Genomic DNA, 16,965 nt, shown 5'->3' with positions numbered 1-16,965 from the left:
ACCAAACATGCACACTACCTCAAAAACACCATACGGACTTTCTCATGCATTCAAATCACTAAAATAACATCAACAACTATGAATTTAGCATCAAAATCATGAAATTTCTCAAGAACTTCAAATTTTCCATTTTTCTCAAAAACGATCTGATTCATGTTGTTTCAAGTCCGTTTCTTACCAAATTTCACAAAATTATCTTAAATCACATATAAGACCTGTACCGGGCGACGGAACTAGAATACGGGCCCGATACCATCAAGTCTTAATCACAATTCATTTCCAAAACTCATAAATAATTTCAGAAAATAATTTTCTTTAAAAATTCATTTCTTGGGCTTGGAACCTTGGAATTCGATTCCGGGCATACGCCCAAGTCCCATATTTTCCTACGGACCCTCCGGGACTGTCAAATCACATGTCCGGGTCCGTTTACCCAATGTTGACCGAAGTCAAATTAATTTATTTTAAAGTCAAAATTCATTATTTTTTCACAGATTTTCATATAATGGATTTTCGGCTATGCGCCCGGACTGAGCATGCAAATCAAGGTGATGCCAAAAGAGGTTTCTAAGACCTCAGAATGCAGAATTCACTTTTAAAATGAGTGATGACCTTTTGGGTCATCACATTGTGTTGTTGTTGTTGTGGTGTTGTTGTTGTTGTGGTGGTGTTGTTGGGTTGTTGTGGAGATTTTTGTATTGAAATTGTAGTTTATGAATAGAATTATATTGTTATTTAGGGAATTTGGTATGCTGGCAGGTGGTGTAGCTGCCAAAACAGGTAGTTTTTGCCAAAATTATACCCAGAAAAGCGATCAACTTTGGTTGCTTTTCTATTTAAAAAAATATTTTCTGGGCAAAAGCGACCAAGGTTGGTCGCTAATTAACGCAGATTTCCTAAAAAGCGACCAACTTTGGTCGCTATTCTATTAAAAAAATCTGGAAATTAGCGACCAATTTTGGTCGCTTATGTTAAAACAAATCTTGAAATTAGCAACCTATTTTGGTCGCTTATGTTAAAAAAATTAATAAAATTAAAAAAAATGACCAACTTTGGTTGCTATTTTCCAGATTTTAATATAATATTTGGTTTACAGACCAAAGTTGGTCGCTATATTTTGAATAGTAATAAATAAATAAATATGTAATTTAAATATAGAGACCAACTTTGTTAGCTAAATTTATATTATTAAAATATTAAAGCGACCAAAGTTGGTCGGTATATTGTTTACCCGAAATATTTGGTCCTTTTACCTTAGAGACCAAAGTTGGTCGTTAATTAGCGACCAACAAAATAGCGACCAAGCCAGTTTGGACGCTTTTTGGTCGCTTTGTGACTTGTAAGCGACCAACTTTGGTCGCTTTTTGTGGCCGCTTTTTTCCGGATTTCTAGTAGTGTCAGATCCTCTTTCAAGCCCAAAAAGGAAGTTAGTATCTCAAGGCCACTTGATCTCGTCCATATAGATCTATGTGGACCTATGAGGATGCTAAGTAGAGGAGGAAAGAGGTACATATTCTCGTGAGTGTGGATGATTACTCCAGATTTACATGGACCTTGTTCCTAAGAACTGAAGATGAGACTCCAACCGACATAGAGGAACCTGGTCCCTCAATCACAATATCTGAAGCAGAAAACAGAGTTGTGGATGTTGTACATGGAACTCCAGCTATTGAGAAATTCAAACCAGATCAAAGACAAGAAACTCACTTGCCTTCTCAGCCCTTCTCTCTCAAATAGAGCCTAAGAGAATCAAGGAAGCATTAAAAGATGCTGACTAGATTACAGCTATGCAAGAAGAACTCCATCAACTTGAGAGGAACAGTATGTGGAACCTGGTTCCACAACCTGTTGACAGAATTGTTATAGCAGCTAGGCTCCACGTGCTTGGTGTGAAAGAAATCAGGAAGGAACCTACTCATTGTACAGATCTATGTTGAGAATCATCTTTGGAGAAACAGTTGACTCCCAATGTGAAGAATATGCATAACTCATGGGAAGTGAGTTAGAAATTAGTACGATGGGGGAACTAAATTTCTTCTTAGATTTACAAGTGAAATAAGAAGTTGCTGAAGAGATTTGACATGGAGACATCAAAAATAATTGACACTCCCATCACCACAGCTACTTGTCCAGATATGAATGAACCTGGTTCTCTTCTAAATCAGACCATGTATAGAGGTATCATAGGGTCACTTCTAAAGCAGACCAGAAATTGTTTTTAGTGTGGGTCTTTATGCTGAGTCTAAATCCAATCCAAAGGAATCTCATCTGAAAGCTACCAAGAGAACTGTAGGATGTCTCAAAGGGGTGCAAGACCTGGTTCTCTACTACCCCTCAAGAGATAACCTTGACTTAATAGGATATGCTGATGTTGATTATGTTGAACATCTGCTGGATAGACAAAGCATATCTGGAACGGCATATTTTCTGAGTTCATGCTTGATCTCATAGGGTACAAAGAGACAAACTGTGTCGCTCTTCCTACTGCTAAAACTGAATACGTCGTTGCTGCTTCTTGTTATGCTCAACTAGTACAGATCAAGCAACATCTTGAATACTTTGGTGTACTTACTGCTTGAACCTGGTACAACACAAGAGGACAAAGCACATTGATGTCAGACACCATTTTCTCATGGACAATGTTGAAAAGGTTCTGATTTGTATGAAGTCCTAGAAGACGAAGGATCAGGTAGCAGATATCTTCACCAAGGTGCTGAGCAGGGAACATTTTGAAAGAAGTCGTCTGGAGTCGGGGTTGATCAAGATCAATGAAGGACCTGGTCCCTCGATGATTGGCTATGTTAAGAAGGAAAGGTACAATGCTAAAAAGTATTTTTTGGCGACATCTAACTCAAATCTATACTGTTATATGTATATATATATATATATATATGGTAGTCTCAGGACAAAACAAGTAAGATTGACATTGCACTTCTAGGAGTCTTTGCTCAAAATCTTCAAAAACCGTCAAGGAACATGGTTCCTATGACTCAGGTTAGTAGTCTCTCCAATACTTATATGCCTTTTAAGCTACTGAAGTGTCATGTCATTAATTTATTTTTGCCTTTCTCCTGCCTCTTCTCCAAACTTTTCAAGTCCAAAATGTTAAACCTTTTCTAAACTGACTCGTTTCCCCAAAGGAACTTCTCCATATTACACCCAAATAAACCGATTCTTTTCTTCAAAGCCAAAAATCAACCTTATCTTAAAATAATCCTTCTTTCCAAATATGGCAGAACTGATGTAAGCCCAACTCTCTCACCTTCCAAAAACCTAACTCTATCAGAATCAAAACCCCAAGAATTCTTTGGTAGATTTTGATGGAAGTTTAACTGAAAGGGAACAGGGCAGATCTAACATTCTAGAGCGTGAGGCTGAAGTTATTGTTGGATTTGTGGAAGCCTTAAAGGATGGAGAAATTGGTAAATATGAGGACTGAATGAGGGACTTGATTCCTCAAGTCCTTCTCATGAATTTAATTTTAATGATGATCTTTTTCTCTTTGAGTTCTATGTATAAACGAACTTTTGATCCAATAAAAAGAATTGATGAAAAGTAGGTTGATTGATAATGAAGTGGTGTGACCTGCTGATGTTATTGTGGAAGAGTGAATGAAATGAAATCTTTACATGTGAAAAAGAATTAAAAGGGGGGAGGTTGGCTAAGAAAGATGCAGCAGATGATAAGGGTAAACAGACTGAGAAGAAGAAGAGGGAGACATGGCTGCTCAGGGATAGAAAGAGGAGTGTAAGTGAGGAACCTGGTTCCTTACGGAAGCAAAATGTTGAGCCATTAGGTTTGGAGGGAGAAGACTTTGAAGTCTGAAAAAGTGCTGTAAGGCAGAGTGTTGACTCTGATATTGCTGAAAAATGGAGGAACTTCTTGACATTATTGAGTTCCAAAAGTAGAATCACCTTTTTGTTCCTCCAAGTCCCAATATTTCTGAAGAAGAAGTAAAAACTTCTATTTTTTATGTGATATTATGATGCTATATGTGCATGGGACTAGAATACCCTTGCAGAATAGAATGCTAAGTAAGAAGGGTGAGAATGCATGATTGAGGAAACAGGTGGAGGAACTGAGAGAGAAGATGATCCTTGATCAGAGGAGAGTAAATGAACGAATGGACAAGCTCATCAAGGCCTTATCCCCTTCCTTTTTCTCCTGCCCAGTGATCCATGTCTTCCACTCCTTCCAAATTCCCTTGAATTCTTATCCTCTTTTGATCCCTATATATGATGACATTGGTACTTCTGTTATTCAAATTGTCATATTATGTATTGTTGAAGCTACTGTGTTTTTATTATCATTACTTCACTATGGGCAATCACTCTATGTTGTGCATTGACATTCACTTGTTGTTCTTGTTATTGTTTATGCTGTGTTGCCCAAGTGGCCTGAGTTAATGTTACTAAACTTATTTTTGGTAGTACTTCTTCTGTTATTCTTTTCGATGATGCCAAAAGGGGTAAGTTATATAGGTGTCAACATGGGAGGAACATAATCGAATGTTGTGCATGAAAGATGGATCTGCTTCACAGGGGAATATTGCTGCTAATGTAGGGAAATATATGAGGAATCTGGTTCTCTAGTTCTCAAGAGATAGCTCTGCTTCCCAGGGGGAATGTTGTTGATAATATGTTGATTATAGGCTAATCCGCAGGAAACATGTGCGAAATCTGGTTATCAAGAGGAATATTAATTATGGGTTTGTCTTCATCGAAAAGGGGGAAATTGATAAGTTATGGAACTTTGAGTTTTGATGATTTGCCAAACAGTCTTGAGGAACCAGTTATGATCGGCTCCTTAGGTTCAGTTTTCATGGGGAATATGGCTTATTCGTAGGGGGAACAATATGGAGATCTGGTTCTCAGGGGGGGATATTAATTCTAAGTTTGTCGTCATCAAAAAGGGGGAAATTGATAGGTTACAAGTACCATGGGCACAAGTACTTTGCTTTATGTTTTGATGATCTAACAAACTTACCATTCAGAACTTGATAAGGAACCTGTTACACATCTACAAGACCTTGAGATCACAAAGTTTCAGGTTGGGATCCAGCCCTTGGGAAAGCAAGGTGAATGTTATTACTGAATCAAAGGACCTGCAGGAGCTGACCATAGAATAGCTGGTTGGAAATCTGAAGACCCACGAGATGAAGAGGAAGATAGATAGTGAAAGAAGAGAACTAAAGAAAGAAAAGATCCTGGTACTCAAAGCTGATAGCAATGACTCAAGTGAGGAAGAGTAGAAGGAACGACTTAGGAAACATGTCCCTACCAGTTTTGGAGGAGACTCTATGAAGTCAACTCTCCAGCAAGAAAGTTACTGCCTGCACACACTACTGCACAGGAACAGTGCAGCTGTCAACTTTCTATGAAAGGCTTTTTACCTACCTTGGTTACATCATTGTAAGTGATGTCACACACCTATAAATACTATCAAGGAAGGTAAAACAATTTATTTCATGAGAGAACCAGATAAAGGACCTGAAGCATGCCTGGTACAATCATTCAAGTTAATCGACTCAAGATAATCTGGGCAGTGTGCTTTAGATTCACAGGAACCAAATTAGGGACCTGGTACCTTGGTATTCCCCTAACAGAAGTATAAGTCAACATTACAGCTGGAAAGCAAATATAGAAAGTGACTGCCTGCAACAGTGCAGCAGTCACTTCCCATTGAGACGGGGCACGTACTAACCAAGATTGGACATCACCATTGTGAATTGACATCACTAAGGTGATGTCTTTTGTAATATAAACCTGGTGCAAGACACAAGGCATCCTCCTCCAAGACTTGCAAAATCAGAAACGAAAATATTCTCTCAAGTGCTTGCAACAACCTCTCTCAAGAACAAAGTTGTTGCAACCTCAAGGACCTGATCCAAGATCGAAGATATCTTAAGTCCTTAGGTTTGTTGAGTTTTTGTTATTTGTTCTTCATTGTAACTCCTATCTTTCTTTCTTAGAAGTTGTTTTTAGGAAACCCAAAATCCGTAACTCTTCAGTTTATGTTGTGACTAGGTTTAGTCATAAGTTAAAATCTTTGTAACTAGAGAGTTACAAAGTGGCGTTTGTAATAAGTGTTATTACAAGTTAGAGTGAGTAAAAGCTTTTGTAAGTGTAGAGTGACAAAGTGGCTTGTAGTGAGAGCATCACAAGTTAGTTAAATTCTTTGTAACTAGGGAGTCACAAAATGGCTTGTGGTAAGAGTATCACAAATTAGTTGAATTCTTTGTAATAGAGTCATTACAAAGTGGATTGTAATAAGTTTTTACAAGTTAGTAAAGTTGAAAACCTATAAGTGTAGGTCGTGGTTTTTGTCTCCTTGAGTTGGGATTTTTCCACGTAAAAATCCTTTGTGTTCTTTACTTACTGCCGAGCTACTACGAGAACAATTAGAGAACCTGATTCCCTATACTGGTTGATTTTACAGTATGTGCTTACAGTGGGACGTTATAGAGAATCTAGGTCTCTACACAGTGGGAACTTATTCTATGTCTCATTTACATACCGGTTTAGTAGTTAGCACTGTGGGAGCAGATATAGGACCAAAACACTATACAGTTTGGTTCATTAGTATCTTTAGTGGAAACTCATAGAGAACTCGGTTCTCTATACATTCTGGTGGATGCTTAGTTTCTAACAGTATAGGAGTTGGTACCTCCTCGTGAACTGCGAACATCTCCTTTGCCACATGTTGTTCCCCATATACCGTTCTTATACCATCTTTTGTTGGAAATTCCATCATCTAATGAAGAGTTGACGGTACTGCCCTTATATTGTGTATCCATGGCCTTCCAAGCAATGCATTGTACCTCATGTCACCTTCAATGGCGTGAAATCCGGTATTCCGAACTATATCGGACAAAGGGTGATCTCCCCTTCGTTGCTTCACTGGCCATGTTGAAGTCATTGAGGACTCGGGAGGTAGGTATGATTTGGTCGAGCAGTCCGAGATGTTCTACCACCTTCGACATGATCACATTGGCCGAGCTACTTGGATCTATGAGTACACATTTAACTTGAACATTATTTAAGAGGAATAAAATTAACAGCGCATCATTATGTGAATGAGATAAGGTCTCAAAGTCCTCTTCACTGAATGCTACGATTTCCTCGGGCATGCGGCCCTGAATTTTCCCTTCCGTTGCAGCGGAAACTTTTGTCCATTTGATCATGGGTCCTTGAGCAATGTCGGTCCCCTCAATGATCATATGGATGATGCACTGAGGTTTTCCCATTCCGTTCCTCCAGCTACCTCTCTTTCCTCCCGGGTCGGGTTTTTCCGAGCTTCCTATTGGCTTTCTTGGCTTATACTCCTATTAGTGTGGGAGCTTATGTTGACATGTTGGGCATTGCGTGAGACCACCACCATGGGGGTTGGCTCTGGTGCACCCTCAGGTTTTGTAGTGGTACACTGACACCTGGAACAGCTACACCATTCTCTCTATGGTCTTCAAGATCGTTGTTTTCACGTGCATTCATTGAGTTAGACATTTTGACCTGAAATCAAAGATTCTTGGGCAAAAAGAGTGTAAAGAATAACTTGCGTTATTTAGTAAACCAGCACGAAAACAATCACTATTATTTTTAGCCCCATGGTAGGCGTCAAACTTTTTACCTTGAAAATGGTAATAACAATTAGATTTGATTTTGTGGTTCTAAAAATACGCGATTTATCTTAATGCTCGTTGTTAGGCAGTATATGCTAAGTAAGAGCTAGGAAAATGAGATAGGAGCTAAAAGATAGAATGCTATGCAAACCGAGTAGCCGAGAGTCGGGGTCTCGAGCTAGCCTACACTGGGCCTCGAGGTCAAGCTAAAGCGTTAGGCTGTGGATAGCCGATGAAGGATTAACAGCTCTGAGAGCTCTAATGAGGGCTCTTTATGATCAATGATCAGTAATAAATGAAGAACAATTAATGAAACATAATAAATGTAAACAATAAATCAAAGGAAAGACAATAGAGAGTGTTCAAGTTAGAGAGCGGAGAATGTTCTTGTTCTGGTATTGAATATCATCCGTGCAAAAAATGACAAGGGCCCCCTTATATAGGAGGGGAAATTTCAACATGGTACATGTATAATTATTAAAAGAAAAAGTAGCTGGTAGAGCTACTTAAAGGGTCTGGTACAGACTTGTACTATTCTTGCAAGCAGTCGTCAACTTTGATCACGCACCTCGGGAATTCCCCACTGGTCCATGATAGTCGTCGATCTGTGCCACCCCGAGGTCGGGCATAGGGAACCCTCGGGGTCGAACCTCAATCGGTGCCTCGAGTCTCCTGGGCTACAGAATGTTATATCGATCATAAAATCAGAGCGTCCGATTTTAGCTGTGTACAGATTTGACCCTTAAGCTACTTCACATCGAATCTATTAACATGTGTACTATGTGAATTTGTACTATACTTATTGTTTTCTCTTCCTCCCTGATATGGGATTTGCCTAAGTATCATATGCATCCCTTTTTAAGAAGCTTACCAGCTTAGAGTTTTGTCAGTCCTTCTTCTTGACCCGCTCTCATATATATTCCCCCATCATATGCGTCAGCATGCGCATCCAAGTCCAAATAGCAGGACATGTTAAATAGAAATGTACTTGTGATTATCAGCTCTAATTCACATACAACATAGAAACAGTACAATTGAATGGCACACTTTTGTTTCCTTAATTATTCTTTGTCTCTCTTGGAAGTAAGAATATGGGATAAGGGTGTAAGTGCAATCTCATTCATCAGATTGTGGGACATTGACATTCTAAAAGCCACAGACCTCTTCAAACATTTTAGAAGGAACACTGATCTGCCTGATTATATATAGCACACAAGTAAAAAGTGAAGCAGAATGCATGAACATATAATGCAAGCCATTAAATACCATGAATATCTGATGCAATTTTGAATATTATCTTCTAGTTTTCTGCTCTTGCCCTTTTAATTCCCTAGTTACTGCATATTCTATTTCTAGTAATTGTCTGAACTAACTTCAATGTTTCCAACTTCAAGGTCGAACTATAGTCTTTTGCTTATTTCTGAGAGATAAGCTTTGATTTATTTTTCCTGTTTAGATTAAAAGTAACACATCAAGTAAAATTGGCAGCAAAGAAAAATTAAACAACTAAAAGAACCAACTCTAGAGGATCAAATATATAAGGATTTAGGATTCTTGCAAAAATAATGGTTGCACCAAATGCCACCTTCATAACTTATACTGCTACCTGCACCTTCAGTTTTTTCCAGTGAAATATACAAAAATACTTCACTGAAGAGAGAGGGAGAAAAGTTCATTATTACAAAAACATTGATATTCTTCTAACTCAAGTCTATGTATGGAAAATAATCAGACAACTCCTCATATAACATTAGTATTTCAGCATCAAGTCTACAACCTCTAGTGTACATGTACATTTATCACCTAGGTCATATTCCAAAATCCCTGTTGTGCCAAATTGAATGGAGTATCATCTATCATGGGGAAAACATCATATTTAGAAGGCTTAATGTTCTAGAGAAAATGCCTTTGCACCTGCTTAAGCCTCCGAATACAGTAGGCATATAACACTTCAGGCAAATCTCACATTGAAAAGGAAGGGGAAAGTGGGGAGATATACAAGACAGAGCACAATTTCACATGATACATGCACTTTTCGGCTCGATGTGGCATAACCTAAGGGATAACTACATGAGATTGATTGAGTCGATAGAGACAATACGTCAGGAGCTTGCGCTGTGAGACTTTTCTCTTATTCATCATTTTCTTTATAATTTTGCAAAATTATGATTAAATACACATGAAGTATGAACAGACTGATAGTTTGAGAGTCCTGTATATGCAGCAACACATCTTTGATGGTCAACTTGCTATACAACTGATATTTGATTCTCAATCAATCTGCATCCACTTTAATTTTGAGCTTAAGATTTAGTCAATGCTTACATATATGATCAACTCTTATTGGTTGATATTCTATAATCCCTATATTATGGTTAGGAATAAACTGAAGAAGCAGATAAGTTTGAAGCTTCCTTCAATGAAAAAAAATATGTGCTCTGCAGCTTTTGCTGATATTAGACACAACAAACTGTGAGAACAAATATGTTGTCACTTTCAATCCCACATATTTTCTTCTGTCTCCCTGCTGTGTTTTTCCCTTTTGAGGTAAAAATTCTCTACTTTTCTACTGTTTCAAACAAATAGGTTTCTCAAAACTTATATGCTACTATCACTCCTCAGGATATCCAAACATGTCTATTTTCCTTGAAAAAGTAACTCATAAGCAAAGGACATATGTATTCTTAATTATCCATTTATCCCACACCGGTTTAATTAAATAAAGCGCCCCCATAGTTTATTATTAGTAGAAGTCCAAAAAACAGTGCACCACTTATGTGGTATTTAGAAATTGCATTACCAAGCCACCCACCCTGGATGCGCTAGCTTTACAATTGAATCCTGCAAAAACTCAAAGATAGCAACTAGCGATCGAGCCATCCACCATGTGTGTGTTGGCCATTACAATTGAGATTATAACTGCGCCACCCACCATGGGTGACCTAGTTTTTATACATTCAAATATTTATGGAACAATAAGTATGGTTTCTTTTTTTCTTTTTGACCTTCCGGTTTTTCCTCTACATTCTTACAATAAATTTTTAAGGAGGATGGTCCCTCTTTTTTATGCCTTTCCCTTTAATTAAATTTATCGTTTTGGGTCATATTTTGTTGTATATTGTCGAAAAAAGGACAACAATGGTTTCTTATGCTTGGGGGTTTAAACTAATCCTTTAAATATATTCTTGAACAGCTTTGGTCATTTAAGTTTTTCAAAAGTGAGAAAATTTAGCCTCCATCAAATATTTATAAACTTTGAATGTTCGAAAGTGAGCAATTTTAGTCTATATCAATTTTAGTCGCTTGAACTCGGCTTTGAACTGGTCCCATGTGCTAATAATACATAGACCTTTATCTACGTTAGCCATCTTCCTTCTCCACCATAGCATGGCAGTCTCTGAGAGGTACAACACGGCAGTATTTATCTTAGCCTCGTCGTCCCTCACTTTGTCATGCCTAAAGTAGTTCTCCAAGTGCCAAAGGAAGTTTTCCACTTCTTGTGCATCACGAACACCTTTGAACACCGGGAGTTTGGGAGCCTCGATCTTAGTCTCTCTCCTTACCACAACATTGTTGGCTGTCTCAGTCATGCCAGCATCGACATTCTCCTCGAGTGACTCCATCTTTGCTTTTATAACATCGATAGTACTCAAAGCCTCCATGAGTTGTCACTCTAAGGCAATGATGGTTTTCCTTAGTTCCATCTCAATCTTTTACGTCCCTCTAAGTTATTTCGGACACTCTCAATCTCTTCAAGAGTGTACCTCTCAAGAACTCTAAGGGTGCCTTCCAACTTCCCCAAGCGTTGGCCAAAGATCTACATGGCATCCATCCCCGTGTTCATCTTCATCACCCACTCTTTACCGAGCGAGACGTCCTCAGTCAATCAGAGAAGTGTCAAGTTGGAGCTTTCAAGCCAATGCGGTCCGCAGCCCATTTTGTGCGGACCGCACTAGAAGCCTCCCGGCCGCAGTCCATTCTATGCGATCCGCGGAGCCCGAGTTTAGAGAATCAGATCTTCAAGTTCAGAGCCCTAGTGCGGCCGGACACCATTTTGTGCGGTCCGCACTAATCCCGCATGGGCATTTTTGTCCAGATTTTTCAGCTTAGTATAAATAGATTCTTTTTCCATTTTTAGGGTATCAGATAGTTTTTAGAAGCAGCTGCGCTCGTGGGAACGACTCTTGTAGCCATTTTGGACAATTTTATCTACTTTTCAACATTGAATCTTTATTTTTATCTTAGTAATTAATTAATATGAGTTTATCTTCATCTATTTCTTGTTTTTCTTCTTTGAATATGAGTATTTAGACCCCATAGCTAGGGTTGTGGCTCAACCCTAGTGTGGGCAATTGATGGGTCTTGTATTTTAGGGATAAATTGACTATGGGTGTTTGATATTTTGGTCAATTTCATGGTTAATTGCTGAATTAGTGGTTGCAAACACTAGTTTGTGTTTAGTTGACTAGGGATCTTCTTGAAAAAGAGAGTCTAAGTCTCTGAAATTGATCCAACAAGGAATTGGGGTGTACTAAAGAGATTGATAGCCCCAATTAAAGGGTTAAACCTCGAGAAAGTAATACCCGACTTGAACCCTAAGTTGTTTGTGTAAATTTGCATACCCAGTTGGTCTTGATAAAGTCAATTGGGCAAAATCACTTGAACCACCGAGAGGTGTAGAGTGGGTAAAGTAGTGCAATGATTATATCATATTCCCCAATCATGTAAATTGTGCCTTACACTAAAGACACGTCAATTGACCACCTAGGCGGATGTCACTACCCTAGTTCCCTTTAAACCATTTGAATTACCCTTTTAGCTTATCTCTTAGCTTAATATAGTTGCAATTATAATTTGTAGTTTGATAAAAGTAGAATTATAAAGAAAACCCCCAAAAATGATTAGAAGTGTAATTTGAACACTTACGCAATCCTAAGCTAAATAGACACTCAATACTAATTCTAGCTCTTTGTGGATATCGATCCCGATCCAAAATCGGGTAAAAGCTGCTCTGACCCTCTCTCGCTACATAATTAGTAGTGCGGAGTAGGCCGTGATCAACTTTTTGGCGCCGTTGCCGGGGAGCTAACGGTTTTGGCTATCTATTTAGTTAGTTTTGTGTATTGTTCTTCTTTCCTTCTTTGTTACTAACTTGTTTGTGTCACAACTCAGGTACCAAATGGCAGCGAACAATGCTAATGACCCTCTTCGAAACGTGATTGCGGGGGAGGAGGTAGATGATGTCGGAGATGATGAGGTACCTCTTGTACCTCAAGGATAGCGTAGAGGCGTCAATGCCAATGGTAATCCCAATGACAATTTTCCAGACCCTCCTCTGCCACCTCCAAGAGTGGCTACCAGAATACTTCCGAACCAGGGCTATGCGAGTGCTATTGTCCCACCCTGAATCCGGGCAGGCAATTTTCAGATAACCAATGTGATGTTGACCTTACTTGAGCAACGTGGGTATTTTATGGGTGCTGCAAATCAAAATGCCTACAAATATCTCAAGGGGTTCGTGGATACATGTTGGAGAAGCAAGCAGACAAATATGTCCGATGATGCTCTTAGGTTGAGACTCTTCCCATTCTTACTTCGGGGGAAGGCATTAGATTGGCTCGAGAGTTTTCCCAACCATTCCATCACAACTTGGGATGAGTTGGCGGATAAATTCATTGCTAAATTTTTCTCACCAGGGCATATGGCAGTATTGCGTGATGAGATATTGGCTTTCAAGCAAGAGCCCATGGAACCTTTGCATGAGATTTGGGAGCGTTATAGAACAATGGTGAAAGAATGCCGCAACAATGATATGACCACGGCTATGATACAACAAACCTTCTACCGCGGCATCAATACAACAAATCAATGCATAGTGAACCAACTTGTTGGAGGCAACTTTATGAAGTTGTCGTATGATGAGGCATGTGATGTACTTGATGAGATGGCTGACACTTCTTCTACATGGCAAAGTAGAGCCAATGTGCCTCAAGGTGACCCCACAGTTATTCATTTGCACAAGGAACTACATGATCCTGGGCAAGCTATAGCTGAGCTTATAACTACTATGAACCAATTGGCAAAGGCACAGTTGCAACAAGTTCAAACTCCTCGTCAAGTGAATGCAATAGAGGGTGTTAATATGCTTGTCAACAAAATAAGGCAAAGAAGGAAACAAAACCAAGGGAATTCTGAGTAATTTGATGATGACTGTGATGGATTTCAAAATGATGGTTATGATGACCAAAGTGAAGAGGTTCAATATGTAAAAAACTTTCAAGGTCAACGAGGCAACTCTTCCAATCAACAACAGTGGAGACCTCAAGGCAATTGGGGCAATCAACAACAAAACAGTGGCAATTGGGGCAATAAACAACAAAACAGTGGTAATTAGGGGAACAACAACCAAAACAATAACTGGGGCAATCATAACAACAATCAAGGAAACCAAGGGAATTGGAATAGTAATAACAACAATTGGGGTGGCAACAATAATCAAGGAGGATGGAACAATGGAAACCAAGGAAACCGGGGGCAAAGCTTTCAAAGGCCCCCAATGTACCAACAACCGAACAATCCACCCCCATTTCCATATCAAGGTCCTAGTTCTTTGGGTGATGATATGGGTAGAATTGAAAAGATGTTTGAGCAGATAATGAAGAAGAATGCGAATTCTGATGCACAGTTAGCTTCTCACAATACCTCTATCCAAAACTTAGAGGTGCAATTAGGCCAAGTCTCTCAGTCATTGAATACTCGCCTGAAGGGTGTTCTACCAAGTGATACGGTAGTGAACCCGAAGGGTGGGAGCAATCATGTTATGGCGGTTACAACAAGAAGTGGGAGAGGCGGTAATGTGAATGCCTCTAAGCAAAAGCAAGTCATGGATGATGATGTTGAGTTGCAAGATGACGAAGTCCCTTTGGTAGTTGAAGATGTGGTTGATGAAAATGTGAACAATGAAGTGAGGATTGATATTCAAGAAGTCGAGGTGGAAACTCAAAATGACGTAAACCAGTCTAGGGAACACATAATTGACATGCCGAAGCTAGTTGTGCCAAAAGCCAAGGCTCCTTTTCCAAGGGCACCTCCAACTTATCCTCAAAGGCTAGCGCAGCAAAAGAATGATAATCAGTTTAAAAAGTTCATTGACATGATGAAGAGCTTATATATTAATGTGCCTTTGGTGGAGGCACTTGAACAAATGTCGGGCTATGCAAAATTCATGAAAGACTTGGTCACAAAGAAGCATTCTATGGATTGTGAAACTATAAAGATGACTCACCAAGTTAGTGCTATAGTGCATTCAATGGCCCCGAAGCTTGAAGATTTTGGTGCTTTCACCATTCCTTGCACCATTGGGAGTGCGGATTTTCCCAAGACTCTATGTGATTTGGGAGCTAGTATCAATTTGATGCCCTACTCAGTTTTCAAAACTTTGGGTATTGGGAAACCTAGGCCGACTTCCATGAGGTTACAAATGGCGGATAGATCGATGAAGAGACCCTTGGGTATTATTGATGATGTGCTTGTCCGGGTGGACAAATTTATCTTGCCATCTGACTTTGTGATCTTAGATTGCGGGGTGGACTATGAGGTTCCTATCAGATTGGGTATACCATTCCTAGCTACGGGAAAGGCACTGGTAGATGTGGAAGCAGGGGAACTCACCTTCAGGGTGGGAGATGAAAAGGTTTTCTTTCATGTGTGCAAGTCTATGAAGCAGCCCAACAATATCGAGATGTGTTCTTTTGTTGACCTCGTCACAATAGTGATAATTGATGACACCAGTGCCATGATCAATGTGGAGGGCCCATTGGAGGCCGTTTTGTTGAATCTTGATGTCAATGAGGATGCAAGCCAAGTGGAGGCATGAATGTTTTACATGGAATTGGCTCTTATTCTTATGAGCCTAGGAAATTGTCTTTGGATCTTGAGAATAGAAAAACTCCACCAACCAAACCTTCAATTGAGGAGCCTCCGAGTTTGGAGTTGAAACCACTTCCTCCACACCTCAGGTATGAGTTCTTAGGCTCAAATTCTACTTTTCCAGTTATCCTTTCTTCTTGCCTTACTAACATGCAGGTTGATGCCACATTGGCGGTGCTTCAAAAGTGGAAAAAGGCAATTGGATGGACTCTAGCTGATATTCGGGGAATAAACCCCACATTTTGTATGCACAAAATTATCTTGGAGGATGATGCAAAGCCTTCCTTGGAGCATCAAAGAAGATTGAACGAGGAAATGTAAGAGGTTGGGAAAAAGGAGGTGATCAAGTGGTTGGATGCCGGGGTTGTGTACCTCATCTCTGATAGCTCTTGGACTTCGTCGGTGCAATATGTACCAAAGAAAGGTGGCATGACTGTGGCGATAAATTCCAAAAATGAGTTTATTCCGACAAGAACCGTCACCGGTTGGAGGGTATGCATGGACTACCGCAAGTTGAATAAAGTGACCCGCAAGGATTACTTTCCTTTGCCATTTCTAGATTAGATGCTAGACCGACTTGCTGGGCTTGCCTTCTATTGCTTCTTGGATGGGTATTCTGGGTACAACCAAATCTTGATTGCTCCGGAAGATCAGGAAAAGACCATATTCACTTGTCCGTATGGCACATTTGCTTTCTCTAGGATGCCTTTTGGGTTGTGTAATGCACCGGCTACATTTTAGCGGTGCATGATGGCCATTTTTACCGATATGGTGGAAGACATTTTGGAGGTGTTCATGGAATATTTTAGTGTTGTGGGGGACTTATTTGATGAATGCTTGAAGAATCTTGATAGGGTGTTGGCCCATTGTGAAGAAACCAATCTTGTCCTCAATTGGGAGAAATGCTACTTTATGGTGGAAGAAGGAATCGTTCTCGGGCATAAAATTTCGAAGCATGGCATTGAGGTGGATAAAGCAAAGATAGATGTTATTTCAAGGCTCCCTCCCCCTACATCCGTCAAGGGAGTCCAAAGTTTTCTTGGGCATGCGAGGTTCTACTAGAGATTCACCAAAGAATTTTCGAAGGTAGTGAACCCCTTGTGCAAGTTGTTGGAAAGAGATTCTAAGTTCGTGTTTGATGACAAGTGTATGCAAGTCTTTGAACTTCTCAAGCATAAGTTGACCACCACTCCTATCATTATCGCGCCTAATTGGAGCTTGCCCTTTGAGCTCATGTGTGATGCTAGCGATGTTGCGGTTGGGACAATTTTAGGTCCACTAGTGAACAAAATGTTTCATCCGGTATACTATGAGAGCAAGACAATGAATGATGCTCAAGTGAACTACACGGTGACTGAGAAGGAACTTTTGGCTATTGTATTTGCTATGGAAAAATTCCGGCCGTATCTTATGGGTGC

This window comes from Nicotiana sylvestris, chromosome 8, assembly GCF_000393655.2.
Source record: "Nicotiana sylvestris chromosome 8, ASM39365v2, whole genome shotgun sequence".
NCBI lineage: Eukaryota > Viridiplantae > Streptophyta > Magnoliopsida > Solanales > Solanaceae > Nicotiana > Nicotiana sylvestris.
Note: the sequence above shows the minus strand (reverse complement) of the source record.